Below are 22,576 nucleotides of genomic sequence, written 5' to 3'. Positions count from 1 at the left end.
ACGTAAAGTTTTTCACTAAGTAAACACCCAAAGAAGAAATCAAACCTGCACATATTTATAAGCAGCCACTCCCCTAATTCTGTTTCTCATTTCTACCTCACGCACTTATTGGAGGCTTTCATCCCAAACATTTCTTAGAATTTCATAGTTTGACAAAATGCTCAAAAATGTGTCGGCTTTTATTGTCCATCTTGTGGGACACAAAACCCTTATTCCCGTTGACGTTTTCTCTAGATTTTGGGCATTTTTTAATGTATTGAAAATCATCTCCCTTCTTGGAGATTCTTTAATCAACTTTGTTATATCCTTTGCAATGTCCAGGATGTATCTAAGCAACTTACATCCCTTAATAGAATCACTGCAAGCTAGGTTAAGAGCATGACCATAACAGTGTATGTAAAGGGCTCTGGGTTCAAGTGCATGAATTTGTGTTGCAACACCTGTCTTTGAACCAGCCATAGAAGCAGCCATGTCATAACACTGGCCTTGTACTTTGTTGATAGGCAGATCGAACCTCAAAAGGGCATGTTTAATTGCTAGGGTTATTGAATTAGCCCCAATGTCAGAAAGACAGTACATCCCTAATAAATCTTCATGAGCGGTAAAATTTTGATCAACCCATTGAATGCATAAAACAATTTGCTCTTTGTTGGAAATATCTCGTGTTTCGTCTGCCATTATTGAAAAGAATTCAGACGATTTGATGAAAGCAATAATTTGTCGCAAAACCTGCAACACCATCACCTGCAAAATTTCATTTTGTATATTTGGAGCAACATACTTATTTGTCTTGCGTTGTAGCCATTCCTGAAGCTGGGGATCGCGTTTAGCCTCTAGCATGAGAAGTTGATTAAAGTTCGAGTTTTTCTCGTCTTTGTCACCCCGAAGAGCAATTCCTTGTCGAGCAAGAAACTTCAAAATGTTTGTGATTTTAAGCAAATTCTCTCTGTTAGACTTCTTCTCGACTTCGTGCGTCTTTGAAAGACATTCTCCAACATCTTTAACCTCCTCCTTTATCGTAAACTCCCTTTCCATTGCCTCTTTATGGCAATCACTTTTCTCGTGTGCGGCGAATTTTGTGGTTGCTTTTTTCCAGTTTTTAAAACCACTTGATATGAAAGCTTTTTCTTTCTTGTGACAACTGAGAGTCTTCTTCTGAAATGATTTTATGCAAGGAAAACAGAATACAACATCTTTGATTTCTACATAATTTAACCAAGACCACCGATCAAACCAGGAGGCATTGAACGATCTCATCTTTTTACCAAAATTTTTTGCTGGAAAGAAAATATTCCGTGGCTGATTACTACCGATCTCTGGTGTATGCCATTTTTTATGTACAACCTGGGCCTTTTGAACTGGTATTTCTGAGATATCATCTTCTGAAGAAGAAGAAGAATCAATAAAGGAAGCAACCTTAACATGTTTGTCTGTTTCTTTGTTTGCAGTTTCCCCCAATTTACCTGTTGCAATAGACTCCTCATTTGTGTTAGACTCCAAGAGTGGGGAAGGACTATCTTGTGATTGTTTTGGTTCAAATGAGCGATGAGGTTCAGAATCCTCAAAGGATAACCTCGAACGCTTTGAAAGAGGTTTCTCATGCTTGTGAATACAGGCAACAAAATGATTAGGTGTCCAACCATCTATTTTTGTAGCAATTGTTTGAGTCCACGTGATGTGGATAGCATCCTGATATTCTTTAGCATCAGCACGATCAAGAGGAACAATAAGCTGATTATGATCTTGTCTGTTTACACCAGGGTTTTGCACCTCGGGGAAAATAGACATGATTGGTTTCTGCAAAACGTTAGAAGCTACGATTTAAGCCATAAGACAATAGTGATTTGTATCATACTATTATTTTCAGTAAAACTAAGAATAAAAGATTTTTTTGTAATAGCTATCTGTAAATCAGTCTTATCTTCCAGAAAATGCTCAAATTCTGCTAGGAAAAATTGTAAAAAAAAAAAAAAAAAAAAAAAAAAAAAAAATCGCATTCCCATATATAAGATATATTTTAATTCTATATTGAAACCATTGGATTTTCTTATCGTTTGTCACTGGTATTACATGAATTATTTTCCATTCTGTAGTGTCAGCTTCTAAAAGCTCACTCCATTTTGTTTTGCTTGATGTGATTGAGGTATTTTGATATAATTTCATTTTAAAAAAAGTTTTCATTTGTTAAAAAAACCAACAAAAAAAACCCTTTATAACAACTCCTTCCCTCGATCGATCAGAGAGTGGAACCACTTACCGGAGACAGTGACTGCAGCACCAACATTGGAAGCATTCAGGTCCAGTTTAATCAGCGTGCCCTGCTCCCAACTACTGCACCACTAAACTACAGCTCGTCTTTTTCAAATAATTAATCATATATATGTGTAAATACGTTCAATTTTATCTCAACTGGCTATAAAGCCTTGTTTTAACCGAGCTGAAGTTTACCCAACACACTGAAGGCGCAAGTTCAGCTCCATGGTGGATCCGAAGAAGATTGATAAAAATTAAGCTATGGAGTTACTAAAATAATCATCACATATAACAGTTCAGAAGTCTAACTGTATATTTACTTTTGCATATATGCAATTGCGTTCACATGCTCAAATTCACACTCGGGTGCAGATTTTGCATATATATCCTATTTGCACCCCATGAGTAAATCAGCGCATGTGAACGGGGCTTATAGAAGATTTCTATTGTTGGACAGCTCTAGGTAAATCACAGGTATTGTATTGCCTGCACAAAGCGGTACTTTCCACTCATAAGACGAGATCTTATTTTGATTACTTGTAATTAATTCCAGTCATCAAACAGACCAACACTTTTAAGGATAACAGAAACTTCATGTTCAATGAGAAACATCACTAACATATTATCAGTTACGCAATGGGATTCACACTATCTATTGAAGCTTCGGAATATATACTAGATTACTGAAACAAAGATGCCACAATCTGACATACTACACTCAAGGGTCAAAAGTATTTCCGCACTGCAAATTTTCACTTTATATTCATCACAACTTTCTTATTTTAAGAACTTCACCAAAATGTGATAATTAATTATATAATTATGAAATTTTTGGATTACATGTAGGATTCACTTAAGATTCGTGACAAATGCTACTTTTATTGTTTGTTTTTTTTTTTTAAATATATTTTGTGGGTCGATTTATAAATTACGAGGTGGGTTTTTAAAAATGCTAATTAATATGAAATACCTCAGTATGTAAGATTAAGTTAAAATAAAGTTCATACAACATGATTATCCTAGGGAATGTTAAAAACTGTAACACATATAGAAAAAAAAATAACAATAACAGATTTAAATCTAGGTGATTATGCATAATTTGTGAAATTTTATAGTGATAGCTCTATAGTAAAATAGTTTTATCAGTGCTTTAAAAATTGGATTATTCAATGAATTATATAGTGAAAATTAGCAGTGCGGAAATACTTTTGACCCTTGAGCGTAGTATAAAAGTCTTAATCCACGGCAGATTTAAATGTCCTGGGAATCCTGAATCTCATATTCGTGTTTAAAATGTTCTTTTACAGTCCACAAAAATAGCTTATGTCGGTACATGGTACATGTATGTATATGAAGGGGAACAAACTTAAAAGGTGGCATATTCGGTGCAAATAACCAGAAGTAAAATTACGTGAAGTATGTACTCGAGAGACTGAGGATTATAGTTTTACATGGTATTTTCCATATCCCTAAACATTGTATCCTATAATTTGATCAGATTTGAAGGCCAATCTCATAAATCCCACAAAGTATACGAATTCTAGAACAGAGCAAACACGAACCCTTAGAAATATCATAGGTGAGATCAGGTTCCTAGGAGACAGCATCCCAAGCTGTTGACCGATCACACCTGCCATAAACCCTTTGTTTTGATCGGGTAAACGAAGTAGAATGACCTAGCAATTGATAGGGAGCAGATCAGACATCATTCGACCTCACGGCAGGTTTTATTTGCAAACAAGACAAGATCATAATAACGACCATAGAATTTCCGAAATGATGACTCTAAACGAGATTGTTGAAACCCCTGTGCATAACTTTAACTTATTATCAGTAGCCTGCCTTGATTTGATATTGATCGTACGCAGAACATGCCCTCGCGTATCGAATCAACATCATATGCAAGTGATGATGGAATATTGCTGCACAACATTTGGAAGTTAGCAATGAAAAAGCTGATCAAAGCCATCTCGTTTGTCATAAAGTTGTGTTGTTTGTTTGCCGTTGACATCTATGTTCAATAAAATGTCCAAATATAAAGCAGATTTGAAAGACTGTGGTAACTTTTATCAATTCTCTTCAGACTGATGCATGTGATGTAGATCTGTTAAAACCCTGTAACATCAGGGTTTTTTGATCTGTAGCTTGCATCGGTATAGAAATTGATCCACATGTACTTTTCTTAATGCATGCAATAAATACATTTCATTTTTTTAATTACATGAAGGTATAAACTGTGATTTTTTACGTCGGCATGCTTCATGAATCGCGTGAAGCGATACCATTCATACCTTTGTGTTATTTGAAATATGAAATTTATTTTTTTATATTAAATTTTACATTCTTTTTTCATTTCTGTCAGAATATTCCCATCCGTTATCATAGACGTACTATATTTATCAAAATCCATACGCGCAACAAAAACATTGCAAATGTAATATATGAATATAAATGAGATCTAAAAAAATAAATCAGCAATTCAATTTGACAATTGATATGCAAGTTGCCTTAAGTTGTATAAGGAAGTTTGTTACAATTAACCCTGAATCTTGAATTGGCCACACCCAAGGTGTAAATGTTTATATTCATGTGGGAACCCTTTAACGATATTTATAGGTTATAGACTTTGTATGGGAAAATATGACGACCGAGTTATTTAGGCCCATTCGCGACAAAAAACGAGGTCGTCATATTTTCCCATACAAAGTCTATAACCTTTTTATTATATACTTTCAATTTCATTTAGAAACTAACAATAATTTATTTTTAACAATTTCTTGATTGGTTTAATTGAGTAAAAGATGAAAAACACGAAAAATTTTAAAATTAACGACGTAGTAATTTGCTTGTGTGTTGATTGTGACGTAATGTTTGCGGGTCGGAATGTTTCCGGGCATATATCGTGTGATATATGCCCGCAAACTTTTAAAGAAAAAAGAAGAGATGAAATTGAAAGTATATAACAATTAAATAGGAATTGACCCTTTAAACGATATAAATAGGAATTAACCCTTTAAACAATCTACCGGAGAACTACAAGTCTGCGATCTGTCAAATTCTTATACATTATCTTTATATACTTCATATTCAAATTCTGCTCAAAATGGGATCATGGGATTAGGACCGGGCCACAAATGGGACTTTAAATAAGAATACATAGGGTTTTCAGAGATCATTTAAAGAACCATTACACTTTTGTTCCACTTTTTCACAAGAACTATTATGTAGTGTAGATTTGAGTTCATCGTAAATCATGACCCTCAAGTCAAGGCTGACCCACAATTGAGGTGACGAGTTTTATGTGTAGAAGTATATAAGCAAAAACTAAAATTAAAAACATGAACTACAAGTCAAGAAAATTTCTTCATAAGTAAATACCTCATGTGTTGCAGATTCAAATTTGTTCAAAGTATGACATCGAAGTTAAAGCCAGGACGTGATTAGAATTGAAGCCATTACATGTACACATGCCGTTTTCTATAGTATAACACGGGGGTGAGGTGGGATTTAAAAAATACACTGCTAGTGCCTCAAATGAGAATGTATTTAATCAAGGTACCTCGGGTGAGTGTTGTCACCCACATACATGTACCCCTCATTAGAGATTGTTTCTTTATTTTGTCTGTATATTGAAGCTAATATTTCCTGTACAATCACAAAATTTACAACAATGATGTTTTCACAGATGCACATCATCAGATTTGTAATTGCAAACATTTCTTTTTCGATATTAACTTTAAATAAGTGTGCATGCATGCACTTCATTTATAAACTTACGGAAAGACAGAAAACAATCAGATTGATTTCAATAAACAAGACCTATATCTTAGAGGCTAAACTGGGATCGTCATACTTTGTAATCAGGCCCCTGAGTAAAGTGTGCATATAATTTTTGAAAACATGTCCCATGGATTTGATTTCTTGCATCAAATAAAGTCAGGAACAACTTTAGCATGTGTATGTCTTCGAGATCAAATATTACGTTGGACTGGGTTTTTTTTAATTTTTTTTTTTTTTTTTTGCTCACTTGAGTTGAAAGTTCAAGTCGTCTGTCTGTCCGTCTGTAAACTTTTCACATTTTTGACTTCTCTAGAACCACTTGGCCAATTTCAACCAAAACTTGACACCCCCCCCCCCCAAAAAAAACCCTCCTTGAGTGAAGGGCTTTTAAGTTTGTTCAAATGAATTGTCATGCCCCCTTCAAAGAAGAGATACTCACAAAAGTGCAAAAATAGGGTGGGGGTCATTTAAAAATCTTCTCAAGAACCACTGAGCCAGAAGAGCTGAAATTTACATGACACCTTCCTGACATAGTGAAGATTCAAGTTTGTAAACACAATGATCCCCGGGGAAGGTTGGAGCCACAATAGGGGATAACAGTTTTACATGAAAATATATAGGGAAAATCTTTGAAAATCTTCTTCTCAAGAACCACTGGGCCAGGAAAGTACAAATTTACATGAAAGCTTTCTGACATGGTGCAGATTCAAGTTTGTCAAAATCATGGCCCCTGAGGGTAGAATGGGGCCACGCTAGGGAATCAAAGTTTTACATTCATATATACAGAGACAATCTTTAAAAATATTCTTTTCAAGAACCACTGGGCCAAAAAGTTTAGATTTACATGAAAGCTTCTTGACATAATGCAGATTCAAATTTGTTCAAATGAAAATCTTTAAATATGTGTCAAAGGTTACTCAGGTGAGCAATGTGGCCATGGGCCTCGTTTTTTATTTTTGGGTCCGCCTCTTGGTTTCTTTGTATTTTATCAACTAATCAGGACTTTGAAACAATACAAGATATAAAGTTTATATATAGGTGAACCAAACGGTCACGATCGTATCTGTTTGGAAAATAAAGGTCAGGGTCATTTATCAACGTCAAGGTTGGTCATGATTGAGTCCAGCCACCATGGTCTTCTTTAATCTCGATACAATATTGTCTGTCATTTTCGAGAATGAGATTTTATTTTGTGACAGTAATTTCTATTGATAGGATAAAGTTGCTTATTTGCAGAAGAAAATTGATACCCCCCCCCCCTTTAATGAAGGAGGTATACTACGTCATCAAAATGGTTGACTTCCTTTTAAAACATGCATGAAAATATGAATATCAGCAATATACGTCTATTTCTCTTAGATTTTTAAAATTGCACAGATGAGCAGCTCAGTAGAATAACAATGTCGACTGCTGAACTGTAGGTCACGTGTTCGAGTCTTGCAGGAATACTCAGTAAACAACAATTCTGATTACTTTCTATCAAAACTGCATTTTTGATTAAATAAAGTAAAATTGAAGGTTTTCAAATTCAAAATCTTATAATATTGTACATATCCTCCACTTTTCATCTACATCAAATTCTCTAGTGTAGTATTCCTCCTTAAAAAAGCATATTTACAAGAATGTACGTTGATTCGAGAATTCGTGATCTTAAACAGCATGGTTATACAACATACATGTTGCTCTGGAATAAAAAAGGCGGCTCTCTGATCATACACTGCAATACATGTATTTGATAGATGTACAAAAAATGTAGCATTACAAGGCGCAAAATACTCAGATTCAGCATTCATTAGATGAATAGAAAAAGGAAAAAAATCATAATTTGAAAACACTTCACTATGTTGTAAGGTACATATATACATACAGAGCGTGGGCATTTTATTTGTGTTACTGTATTTTGCCCTGATATGTCGTATTTTAGATAATTATGCTGTATGATAGAAGGAAATAATAAGCTGGAAATTGATTTGCGCGGGTTAAAAAACGAGGAAGCATTGTTATTTGGCCGGAATTTTATTCCGCAGTGAAGTGTTTTATAATGGAGTACATGTATAAAGATTTTGTTTGTGAAAAAAAAAAATGTGCAGTTTACTGTTTACTATCAACAGTTTACAAACATTGCAGGCATGTACATTTTTAGTATCGTTTTCCATAGTGTGTGTGTGGGTGGGTGTGTGTGTTGAAAGTCGATCTTCAAAATCCTTGATTTTCATCAGCTAATACCGCTTTAAAAAATTTCCAGGCTTCGATTTCTGAAACCTTGGAGTAGGGGAGAGGGGGGAGGGGGGTTCGCAACGTTTATCTTTTGCTACATGGCTTGATATCACAACTGTCATGCTTACATACTTCTCATTCATTATAACTATCGAGAATAGGGGGAGGCGAATCGTCCAATATACATCTATCCTTATTCGCGCATATGAAAAAAAAAAAAAAAAAAAAAAAAAAAAAAAAAAACAACCAGGAAATGATCTTCGTCAAATTGACAACTTCAACACCCCCACCCACCCCTGATTCTACATACCAACACTGTACATGTATACATGAATGTCAACGTTACCCATGGGAGTTTTTTTCATGTCCCATCTACCCGTCATGCAGTTGAATATTACATCATAGTATGTACAATGTACGTCTGTCAATGAATGTTGCCTCGCCAAGGCGGTGGAGATTCTCACCGAACAACAACTACGAGTATCAGAGGGCGTTGTACAGATAAGAAGTTAGGTCCTTACTATGCAGTACCTACACTTACGGATATATCTTTAAGTTATTGTACAGGTAAGGAGGTAGAACTTTTTAATGTACAATAACTCTAAAATGAGTAAGTTATTGTACAGGTAAGGTGGTAGAACTTTTTATCTTTGAATATTGTGAAAGTTTTCAATAAACGAAATAAAGAAAATATTTTCAACGTATACCACACATCTCTTTTCCGTCCGCCCTACCCCTAGGAGCAATTATTTAGACAAACTTGAATCTTCATTATGTTAGAAAGCTTTTACATAACTTTAACCATTTCTGACTCAGTGATTCTTGAGAGGATTTCAAAAATTACCCCACCCACCAATAATCTTCTCTTGATTATTTCCCCCTTGGAAGAGAGGATGACCCTCCATTTGAACGATTTCCGTTACCCTGGAGAAGGTGATGGAAGTGGGAAACGTTAATGACGAGGACGCCGACAACGATGACAGACAGTGGACAACCAAAAAACCTTTGGTTATACTTCTTGTAAGGTGAGCACGAGGTCGTTTCGATACGGCGGGCTACATTGCCTTCTGTGGAGTCTGGAAGACAGTTACCATCTGGGGTTTTTTCCACAGCGGTACTATAATTCACTTTGGTTTTGCTTGACGTTATTATCTGATTATAATTCACAATCAATTCAAGATGACAGTCACATCAAGTGACGGTCATCTTAGTGAATATGGCCGTCTAGTCCGGAGTAGACAGTGCAGGCGTGAAACAATCCCTTTTTGTAAATGCGCTCGACAATTCGGAAGTGAAATATCAAGATGTCTGTCAACGTTGTCGACAGAGTACAATTTATGATTGCGGTCCCGAGTCTGGAAACCTGTATGAAATTACTCTAGATGAGAAAGCCCCTGAGCGATACCGGGTATTTTTTTGAAGGGATCAAATCGAAGTTTATCAAGCAGTGCAACCGTCCATTATTGTTGGTTTCTTATATCTACCAGTTCACGTGTTTATTCAGGGTAAAAAAACACTCTAAGCGCGGATTAGGTGTAGAAATGCCATCAGTGAATAGGAGATTCTATCCAGAACAAGGTGATGGATATCTGCTTGTTAAACTTCCCCCGAACATGTGTTTATTTCCTTCCACAATGTTTAACAAAGCATATCATAGATGTACACATAATGGACATGAGATCTGATCAGAGCGTGTCCTAGATTAACGTGTTTACGACGTTAACAAGCTTAAGGACATTATGCTACTAAAAGATCGGTAAAGTTGGCTACTAGTAACCAGCTACTAGTAACTGGCTACTTAAAAAGAGAAAAGTTGGCTACTAGTAGCCAGCTACTTGAACCAGGAAAAGTTAGCTACTAGTAGGGGATAACTTATCTCCAACTCTATTTTCGATTTTTGCAAATGACCTTGTTCATGAAATAAACTCTTTGGATGTGGGTGTAAATATCGCAGATGAAAAGCTGTCCGTTTTATTATATGAAGACGATATAGCCTTAATAGCTAAGACACCGGAAGAATTACAATGTATGTTACAAAAACTGCACAACTGGTGCAGGCGTTGGAGAGTCCTTATAAATACTGAAAAATCCAAATGTATGCATTTTCGTAAAACTAGAACAAAAGGAACAGAGTTTGAATTCACTATTGGAACAAGTACATTGGAAATAGTAGATAGCTATAAATATCTTGGAATCATATTTACTTACACTGGAAATGTTATAAAAAATGCAGAAAATCTTGCTAAAGCTGGAGGACGGACACTTGGAAAAATTATTTCTACAATACACAATAATAAAGAATTTGGATTCACTGCTTACGAAAAATTATTTTACTCTTGCGTTTTACCTATATTAGACTATTCGTCCAGTGTTTGGGGGTTCAAAGAATTCCAGTCAATAGATAATGTTCAAAATCGAGCCATTAGATATTTTTTGGGAGTACATCGTTTTGCGCCTTTATTGGCAATCTATGGAGATACGGGGTGGATACCCAGTCAATATCGTCGATGGATTAATATGATAAGATTTTGGAATAGAGTATTGTTATTTGACAGTGAACGCATTACTAGAAAAGTGTTTGAAATGGATTATGATATATGTAGAAACAACTGGTGTAGTGCTCTGAAAGAAATTTTGCAAAATTTGGAACTGGAAAGTTATTTTGACTCAAAATTGTTAATAGACATGAATGTTCTTCAAACAAATATGCATTACTATTACTCAAATATCTGGAAAAATGAAGTATTTAAAGTACCTAAATTACGAACTTGTGTCTATAAAATCAACCTTTGGTCGAGAAAATTATGTAACATTGGATATGGAAAAGGCAAAATACTTTAGATCAATTATGTCGCAGTTTAGATGTGGTATTTTACCTTTAAGAATAGAGACGGGAAGATATTATGGGGAACCTGCTGTTGAAAGAATATGCTCATTGTGTTCATTAAATTGTTCATTTTTTACTCTATTGTCCATTGTATTCTAAACTCAGAACAACTTTGTTTGAAAACACGGGATTTGATCAAATGTCAATGTCAGATGTAGAGGTTCTTCGAATGTTACTAACAAACTACCCAAGACAATTAGCAAAATACTTGTACTCCTCCTTTTCTCTTAGACAATCTATTATATTTGGAAAAATCAACAACTGAGCTATTTATACATTACATACTTATTATACATGTATACACATGTATGTATATATAATTATAGAAAATGTTATTATGCGCAATTATTTGCATTATATATTATTATATCAACGTTTAAAGTGGCATATTGGCCCGACGGGCCGGGTGTTTATTGATTTGTATATTGTGATAAAATTGGATGTATGAATATATGTACACATGCCACTATAATAAATAAAATTATACTTACTTACTTACTAGTAGCCAGTTACTAGTAGCCAGCTACTAAAAGTAAGAAAAGTTAGCTACTCGTAGCCAGTTACTACAAAATATAAAAGTTATAATTACTGATAGCCAGCTACCAGATAAAGGTTAATGAGTTTGAAAATTATTATCTATCAGATTTATTTCTAAAGGGGACGAGGAGTAGTATGGAATTTCATGCACAATTTTCCCCAATTAGATAAGGTTGCAATGCAAAATACGAATAAACTTTTCCAACTGAGTGTATACTTTAAAAATGATACGGATTGAATTCAGACCTTCATTCATTTGATATACCATCCATTTTGAGATATCTGCTACTTTTACAATTTGATTCGAGTTACCCTGAAATTTCAACATTTGTGTGAATACCGTAAGGAACTTTGTGTTTGTATTATATATCTGACGAATTTACTACTATACATATGGCAAGAAGTGATAGAGGGTGTTTTGATACGCCACGAATTTTCAGATATCGCTCTTAAAGGACACATCGCATGCTTTTAAACTTTTTAATTTTTTTTCAGCAAAATTAATTCATTTCATTCCTAAAACTACTTTACATGTGTTTTAAATGAAACAGTTTGTGTAGTTTTCGAGTTTGAAAGCGATGAAATTCAAATCTTGCGATATGCATATTTTCTTCGATATTTTACGCGCCATTATCTGTGACGTCATACGCGACCTCGAGCGAAAAGATTTGAAAACAGCAAACTCCCCGTCGAGGCCTCATTACGTCACCTACGAATAGACCTCTCCTATGTGACGCAGTACAATACTTATAGGTTATAGACTTTGTATGGGAAAATATGACGACCGAGTTTTTTGGCGCGTAGACGGACCGAGCTTGCGAGGCACATAGAACTTTCCTTGCTCCTTGTAACTATGAATAATTAATGCAAATTAGGTGACCTATGACGTCACAACATTGAAGCGGGCCATATATTGATACGACCCTATCAGGTATGCGCATTTCTATTTTCAGACGGGATTTTCCCTTTGCACATGCGCACTGATCTGAAATTGAGAGAATATAAATAAGCGCTTCGTTGGGAATTTTTTTTATAGAAATTGATCAAGAAATGAATTTTTAATGAATTTTTTAATATTTTCGACTGGTTGTGATTAAAGAGATTGATATACTCCCAATTCGGTGATTAAACTAATAATTGTTATGAGGATATTTTGATTTGAATCTTCGATTTTTGTAAGTAGCTTGAATTTCCTCTGACGATTAAGTTACAGCAAGTCCGATTCAGAGTTTTTTCCTCATTTTCTGGGTAAATCATATTTCCTTACAGCAAATTTTGAGAAAAATACTAATTCCGGTTGATTGTTTTCATTATTAAACGTAATTTTTCGTTAGATTTTTAAATTTTTCTCGGCTTTTGAAATGATATTTCAAAGAGAATTTGATTCAAATATGCATTCTTATCTCTAATGTTTTCAAATTTAGGGAATACACTTGATTTTAGTTCCCATTTCTATACAAACCCCCATACAATAAAAAAAAAATCATCAGTTATCTTCCTCAAGATTCAATAATGACTTGTTCTGGCAGATGGGGCAGTGCCTGTCTGAACTGTTTTACTTATTGCCCCTACACCACAGTCAACAATGTTTATTGTCCACTTGCTTTCATTTATATCAAAATTTAAAAATCATCTGATGTGCTAAGCTAAATGTGTTTTTATCCAGCCCTCTGCATACAATATTTTGTACAAAGACTACAAGCTCTTGACTGAAGAGGGGGGAATACTAATCCTGAAGAGATTATTTTGCCAATGGCATGGCCTATATTGAGACATCAGATTCCGTAACAAGGAAATCAAAATTTGTTGTAAGTCAAGATGATTCTTTCATTCGTTTGGCACCTAGCGCCCCCACTGAGCATGTAACTAGATTACTTCACCGTCTGATAATTCTTCTATTTTTAATTTCATGTATGAATTTTCTTCTTGAGGTGGATAAGTAAAATTTTTAATTTCCAACTCTACTTTTCGCCATGTACGTAGCCTTACTAAACTCAGCTCAGGGAAGGTAGAAATCGCCAAGACATCGTTTACTGAAAATTTACATACACGTGCTTCCGCTTCTAAAAATACACCGGATGTTGATATTTTCTTACCTATTTACGTATGGCGCATGCCCTAAAACACGCATATTAAGTACATCCGGTAGGAGCATGATTAGTTCAAGGAAAGTTCTATGTGCGAGGTCCGTTCGCGACAAAAAACGAGGTCGTCATATTTCCCATACAAAGTGTATAACCTTTTTATTATATACTTTCAATTTCATTTAGAAACTAACAATAATTTTATTTTTAACAATAACTTTATCGGTTTAACTGAGTAAAAGATAAAAAACACGAAAAATTTGAAAATTAACGGCGTAGAAATTTGATTGTGACGTAATGTTTGCGGGCCGGAAAGTTTCCGGGCATATATCGTGTGATATATGCCCGCAAACTTTTAAAGAAAAAAGAAGAGATGAAATTGAAAGTATATAATAACACACGATGTATGCCAATCTCTACCAAGAGTTATCGTTCCTTACACTGAGAGCAAGGAACGACAACTCTGAGTAGAGATTGGATATATGCCCGGAAACATTCCGGCCCGCAAACATTACGTCACAATCAATACACAAGCAAATTACTACGTCATTAATTTTCAAATTTTTCGTGTTTTCCATCTTTTACTCAGTTAAACCAATAAAGAAATTGTTAAAAATAAATTATTGTTAGTTTCTAAATGAAATTGAAAGTATATAATAGAAAGGTTATAGACTTTGTATGGGAAAATATGACGACCTCGTTTTTTGTCGCGGACGGACCTCGCCTACGCGCCAAAAAACTCGGTCGTCATATTTTCCCATACAAAGTCTATAACCTATAAATATATGCCCCAAACTTTTAAAGAAAAGAGAAGAGATGAAATTGAAAGTATATAATAAAGATTTGTATATTGTGAGTCCGCGATTATCACGCAGGTAAATAATATCAAAGAAGTAGTTCGTAGTTAAAAGTTTAAAGATAATGACATTAAAAGTATGGATTTTATTTTAAACATAAAATGATCAAAGATCAATAAAAAGTAGGGAGACTCTGTTCAAGTTATTGTGTTAAGTAATGAACTTGATGTTTACGTTCTTGTTTTGAAAGTTGTTTACGTTTGACGTTTGTTTTTTCGTCATTCTACAGTGACGTCACACAGTATACGCTGCCTAAGAAATCGCTATCCCATAATGCCTAAGTGGAAGAGTTTGGTTTGTGAGCAAACGAACTCTGGCGGAGGTTTGTTGAAAACAGTTGTTAGCCATTTCATAAACAGATTAGATATTTAATTGACAAACAAACAATTATCACATTAACGGCTTGTAAATAACACTGCATTGGGTGTTAAAATGTGCCGTTTAAGGGTGTACTTGCTGTCAGTAAAGAGGATTTGGACTGTGTGTTTTTTTTTGTTTTTTTTTATCAATTTTCGAAGGAAGGTATGAGGGACAAGACGTGGATATTTTTTGTCGGCACAACGACTTTGCCATAAAAAAACCAGTAGAATTTGTTCCTGTATTTTTTTAAACAAGCACTTAGACAATGACGTAGATAATCTGCGACAAAATGGTTCTATTGAAGCTACGCACTGTTACATGTAGGCCTACGACATATGATTTCCGTTCTGCTCTCAAATTCAATACACACTCGCACCAAACTGACCTTCACCTTGTAACAACATATAGTCAGAACTTTGCTAGCAGTGTCTACCAACCAGAAATCTAAAGATAAAAGATAATTGAACTTTCAATTATAAATAATAAAATATGATATTTCCCAACTTTAAATTATAATGCTTTCATTTTTGTTAAGAAACGCGTACGTGTTTACAACAACAGCACGCCGCGCTCCCACTTCCTAAGTAACAACGTGTAGATAACAAAAAATAATGATTAATAAAATTGCTTGAATAAAATAATTTAAAAGTATTGTGATTTTCACAATATAAAGTTTGATCATTTTTATTATTATTATTTATTTTTTTTCGAAATATAGGCCTAGTTGTCAATAATTTAGGTCCTTCTAACTTCTCCAAAAATAAATTTAATAATAATTGCACTGTTTATCTTAGAAAAGCAACAACGCTAATTACAGTTGTTTACAGAAATGGCATTACCAAATATTGTTTAGACAGTGATCCCGGCATGTAAACATTATTTACTCGCAAATTTATGCAGATTTCATACTCGCTTTTCTCGCTACTTGGGTCGCTATTTGTATGCACTGGTGGCTAAAAGATATAAGACTCGGGAAATTTGTCAACATCGAAATAAATGTTATCCATGGTAAATAAATTAGGCCCTTAAAACCCGAGTTTTTAAAAATATCTAACACTACTTTTACAAGTTGATAGACGAAGGTCGCATATGACGTCACTGTACCACGTGACTACCTACATATTGTATCTAAATTAACTAGGCTTTTTGAAATCGCGGCTTAGATTTAAGTCCGTATTGTGGCTAATTATCGCAATACTTCAGCGAACGAACTATTACAATTAATTTCTATAAGCATAAGGAAGACAAAATGCATATAATTCTGTATACTTATGAATGAATGAAAACACGAGAAATCAACTACTTTTACGTTTTGATTATCGATACAATGAAATTTCAAGATCTGTGTGAATACCCTAAGGAACTCTGTGTTTATATTATACATTTAACTAACTTACAACGATACGTAAGGCGAGTAGTGATATTGGGTATCGCAATATGTCATGCATTTTCAGATATCATTCTATGTTTGTATCAGATATCTCATTAATTTACCAATATTCATGCGAAGAGGAGTGGTATTAGATATCTTCATCAGCCATCAGTTTTCAGATATCACCATTAAGGAAGTCAACTTCTTATACCTTTTGATGGCAGGTAACCTGAAATTTCAAGTTTTTCGCAAATATCTTAAGGCACGTTATGTTTGTATTAGATATCTCATTAATTTACCAATATTCATGTCAAAAGGAGTGGTATTAGATATCTTTATCAGCCATCAATTTTCAGATATCACCATTAAGGAAGTCAGCTACTTATACCTTTGCATTGCAGGTAACCAGAAAATTCAAGCTTTTAGAAAATATTTTAACGACCTCCGTCTTTGTTTTAGATATTTGATTAATTTACCAATGCACATATGACAAGATCTGATATTAGGTATCTTGATATAACATCAATTTTGAGATATCACGCTTAAGGAAGTCAGCTACTTATATCTTTTGATTCCTGATAACCTGAAATTTCAAGTTTTTCATAAATATCTTAAAGAACTCTGTGTTTGTGTTAGATACCTCACTAATTTACAACTATCCATATGAAGTGGAGTGTCATTAGACTCCTCGTCCTCTTTAGAAATAAATCTGATAGCTAATAATTTTCAAACTCATTAACCTTTATCTGGCAGCTGGCTATCAGTAATTATAACTTTATATTTTGTAGTAGCTGGCTACGAGTAGCTAACTTTTCCTGGTTCAAGTAGCTGGCTACTAGTAGCCAACTTTTCTCTTTTTAAGTAGCCAGTTACTAGTAGCTGGTTACTAATAGCCAACTTTACCGATCTTGCTATTTATATCATGTTAAAAATAAAACAATGCTGTGAATGGGAACCACAGGTGGGAGTGTTCGAATCGGATGAGAGAACATGAATACTGAAATACTACGTCATGCAACAAAATTACGGTAGTGAGAAATTCTATTCAGATAGGTAAATACAAGGATAAAAGAGGGAAAACGAGAATATGAAAATAAATATAGATCGGAGAAACGGATGTGGAAATGCACATACGAGGAAAAATATACCGAATGCGCTCAAAATTAATAAGATACTATATTTTCTTTTGATAAACATTTGTAAAGACAATTCTGAGTATATCAGATATTCATCTTTTTTGCTATATCTAAATATATTTATCTATATTTTGAACAGGTACTCCATTTACAGTGATGATGACATATCCCCTGGACCCCACAACTCCACAAATTTAAAAATGTTTGATCCAGTTCAAAGATTAAAGAACTACTGCAAAATTTGGGACTTGGATGAAAAACATTAATTCACTTATATGAGCTCAGAGCAGTGGATGTTGTACAACATACTTTAAACTAAATTGTGAATTTAAGGGAAAACAAGTACATGTACTTGTGTATTACATGTACATGTCTTTTGAAAGACAATAATATTGCATAGATGTTAAGGAAATTTCAATGTTGATTATTCTTTCTTAGATATATTAGTAAAAAATGTGCACATGATAGAATATCAATTTTATAACTTCAATCAATGTGTTTGAATTTTCCTTGTAATTCAAAATTTAGTTGAAACATACATCATTGATACATTAATGTATATCAAATTTTTAGAAATGTTTCATAATGGAACTAATTCACCCCCCCCCCCTCCCCCTTATACATACAGTGAACATAGACCTTCACCTGGGGGAAAACTACAGTTAGTTAATGCAATATACATGTACATGCATTCTCAATTATCCAATAGTGAGTTTTTGGTTCTTTGTGAAAGTACAATTAGAAATCTTAAACTTATGAAAGACACACCTATCTGTGAGGGCAAGATGACTCAGATGGACTTAAATGTAGTGATCCATGGGCAGTCCATGGGTCTCTTTCCATTGATATTAATTATTTATTGAAATATGAAATGGTTATTTAAACATATTTGGTGTATTATACTGTATAGTGATATAAATTTCTATAAAAAAATGTGTATAGGTAATAGATTTGGTCCAGTTATTACAAGAAATTGTATGAAAAATAACTAAATATTTAGGCAATCATTGTGAGTGCGAAAAGGTCAACTGCAATGGCACACAATATATATCATTCTTAAATGGCTCATAGAAACTTCTAGTATTGCGAGTTTGAATGCTTAATGTGGTAATTTGGGAATGCTTAATCATTTAAGGTCAATAGTTTATCTCTGCTGACTGTATCTTTTAAAATTCATTTTTAGAAGGGAGGGGGTAGGGTTACAAAATCTGACATAGTTTCAGATTAAACCTCATTTGGTATATTTTTTTCTATTCAATATTTTAGATACTACTTGACTTATTGTAAAAATGAAATAAAATCAGAAATTTTATGAGCAGAATTTTGTTGTTGTCAGAAAATGTATGCCTGATAGTATTTGATAAACGCCATATTTAGGGTAAATTTGGCCAATTGCCAAGTCGAATCATCCCAATGTTTTCCTTAGATGCATTTTGAATGTTGACTTTTTATCTGTTTGTGTTTAATATACACAACTATATATGACAAACAATATTTCTGGTGTCAATAAAAATTTTATTGGCTTCTGTGTTAATTTGCTCAATTTTGGCATTTTTTGCCTTTTGGGGCTGTAAAAGAGGGAATTTCAATCTCGCTTTCCTCGAAAATTAACCTGATTACTTTTGTTGATTTTTTGATATGTTGTAGAATAAAGTCAAAATGTTATAATAAATAAAATTGAAAAAAATTCAATGAGCGGTTTTTTTGGGGCTAGCTATCAATAGCTACCTTAATTGAAGGCGAAATGAATACAAATACCAAAGTTGAACCTCGGCAAAGAGAGACAACCCAAAATCAGAAACGAAATCATTTGCTGCGGTCAATTAATGGAGAGACAAATCGGAAGAAGAAAGGCAAAGAAAGGAATATTACAAAGGAAAAGAAATGGATAGCAAATTGAATTTCTTTTTCTCCTAAACATAACAATGGTCAGAATATCAAAATAGAATTGTACTTGTTTGTGTGATATGAGATTATACAAGAAACAAACAAACGAGAAAAACGATTTTTTTGACAATTACACACATTTTTGGGATGGAGATATTTATCGTAATGATAAGCCTTTTTAATGAAACATGGTATGAGATCAAACGTTTGACATGCCCTGATCTCATCTCATTTTTTATTCTATTTGGGATTTACGAGATTCATCACTGTTCGTTATCTTTCATGTTATTAGAAAAAGATGGCAGGTTTTTTGCATAGTTTGATGCTATGGATATTTATATTCAAAAGAACGTGAAATAGAGATAATCATGTTTTCAAACTCCACCAGAAAGGATTTCTCCATTAGGAAAATTTATTGTGTTGGGTGATTTTAATAACACACTGTGTGAAATAGATGGCTGTTGTAAAACAAAACATGCGTATAATAAAAGTGACAGACCGTTGACTGGTATGAAGGATAAATGTGATATCGTTGGTATATGGAGAAAAACAATATGAAACGAATATTTCCTGATAAAATTGTTGCAGAAAATAAACACATACAAAATAGCATTGGCTACATGGTAGTGTCATTTGTTAGAAGCGATTTTGTTAAAAATATTTGTTGCTAAGTGATCTTTCCCTCGATACAAACGCGTCAGAGGGAGGGTTAGGAGTGTGGATATATATCAATTCTCTCTTGTTTGACGAGTTGTAGTCAAAATATTATAGATATCCTAGCGAACGAAACGAAATGAGATTTATTTCAAGAGTGGTGGGACAATTCGAAAAAGACAAAATAAAGAAATGTTCACGATCTTATAACGTAAAGATCGTGCCAAATAAATAGATAAAAAAAATTATATACTGAAAAATGTAATCCCAACAATGTCATTCCACAAAATATTACTGACGGTGTTTGTAATGACATTTAAAGAAATAAATTTCATGTTTGAAAATGCATATGGGTATGAACTGCAACACTTTACATTGCACTTCATGAAGAGCGGTAACTCTAGGCATGGTATGCATTTTATTTCATAAAGAACGTTAACTCTGGTGAACTTTTAAAACACCAGAATATGGCATTCGATGACAACATCAGAAATTGGCATTCGATGAAAACAACAGAAATTGGCATTCGATGAAAACATTAGAAATTGGCATTCAATGAGAAAACTTTAAAGTAACTTTAGTTAAAACTTTTTTTTCTATTTTTCAGTTCTTGTTTTCTTTTATTTCTTGTAAAACGTGATCGGTAATTTTTAATGATGAAAGGGTATGCATATAGATTCTTGTTTTTCAATCCGAGCATTCCATGATGCATGTATACACGTGTGCTTGTTTTTCAATCTCATCATTGTAAATGATGTATATATACAATCATGTTATTCTTTACTGAAATAACTACATGTGTACAGTTTAAACTAATCAATGCTGGACTATGAAATACCAATAATGACTTCATAGTACACTACTAAAAATCTTTTTCTTTAACCTCATTTCTATTTTTCTATTCAAATGGCTTTGACCATCTTTAAACGAATTCAATTAAATTCTCTCAAGTTGCGTAAGCTTTTCAAAGTAAAATGCACGCCGCGTAAATACCAAATTAGATTTCTATTTCTGTAAAATACAAGCAATAGTTCTCAAATTCATCATTATTCTGCCATAAAATGCAATATTAGAACTCACAAAATACAACATTGTCAGCTGGAGTTATATTGCAGATAAAGAATTTAGTATGACAAGATTGGAAGTATCAAATTGGCGAAAATATTGAATTTACCAAAGCGCAGATTGATATTACAATTCATTCTAACACCTAATATTGCATGCAAAAACAGTGTACTTTATTCTTTTGTTCCACTGAAAGCCTCGTACAAATTAACTTTACATGTAAATCTGTAATAAATCATCGTTTAATAAACTCCGAACTTAATTGTATATACATATACAATGTACATGCATGTGGATAGATAGAAAGATGCATGTTAAAGAGATTCGTACCTTAATTTTGCAGTATGTTTTGGAAGCACATTATTTTTTATTTCTACATTGAAAGAGAATAATGAAATTAAAAAGAACAAAAGATGTTTGTAAAACATATATGCCACCCTTGGTGCGAAATTGAAAAGGGTTATACACATGCATCATTTAATTGATATTAGTATCACCAATTCAAAATACATTGAGCAGACAATGTATTCCAATGTCAAGAGTGGATTCACCATATGATCTAAAATCAACAGGGGTCATCTAATCCTTATGCTGTACCAGTGTATCAAGTTTGGTGTTAATCGAGCAAACAATTCTTAAAATATAGGAGACAATATATTAATATGTCCAGTTTAACCCTTGACCTTTGATCACATGACCTGCAAATCAGTAGCGATCACCCCCACCGTAATATGTACCAGTGTACCAAGTTTGATGTCTGTCAAGCAAAGGGTTCTCAAGATATCGATATGACAGTATCTTCCTATGTCCAGTTTGACAATTGACCTTTGACCATGTGACCTCAAAATCAACAGGGGTCATCTTCTCCTGCAGATGTACCAGTGTACCAAGTTTGATGTCTGTCAAGCAAAGGGTTCTCAAGATATTGAGCGGACAGTATATTTCTATGTCAAGTTTGACCCTTGACCTTTGACCACGTGACCTCAAAATCAGTAGGGTCATCTTCTCTTGAAGATATACCAGTATACCAAGTTTGATGTCTGTAAGGCAAATGGTTCTCAAGATATTGAGAGGACAGTATATTCTTATGTCCAGTTTGACCTTTGACCATGTGACCTCAAATTGAATAGGGGTTACCCTTCTCCTTCCAGTTTTACCCTTGACCTTTGACCTCAAATCAATAGGGGTCATCTACTCCTCACAATGTATCAGTGTACCAAGTTTAATGTCTGTCAAGGAAAAGGTTCTCAAGATATTGAGCGGACAGTATCTTCCTATCCCATAAGTGGATTGACCCTTGACCTTTTGATCTGAAAAACAATTGGGGTCCTTTTCTACTCATAACCAACCCACATATGAAATATCACTACGATCAAGTAAATGGTTTTCAAGATATTGAGCGGACGACATGTGGTCAACCGACCTACCTACAGGTGCAAAGCAATATGTCTCTCTTCTTTGAAGGGGGCATAAAACTAGGGTTATAG

The sequence above is a fragment of the Ostrea edulis genome, chromosome 7 (assembly GCF_947568905.1).
Source record: "Ostrea edulis chromosome 7, xbOstEdul1.1, whole genome shotgun sequence".
NCBI classification, from domain to species: Eukaryota; Metazoa; Mollusca; class Bivalvia; order Ostreida; family Ostreidae; genus Ostrea; species Ostrea edulis.
The sequence above is the reverse complement of the archived record's forward strand: the minus strand, read 5'-3'. Positions refer to the sequence as shown.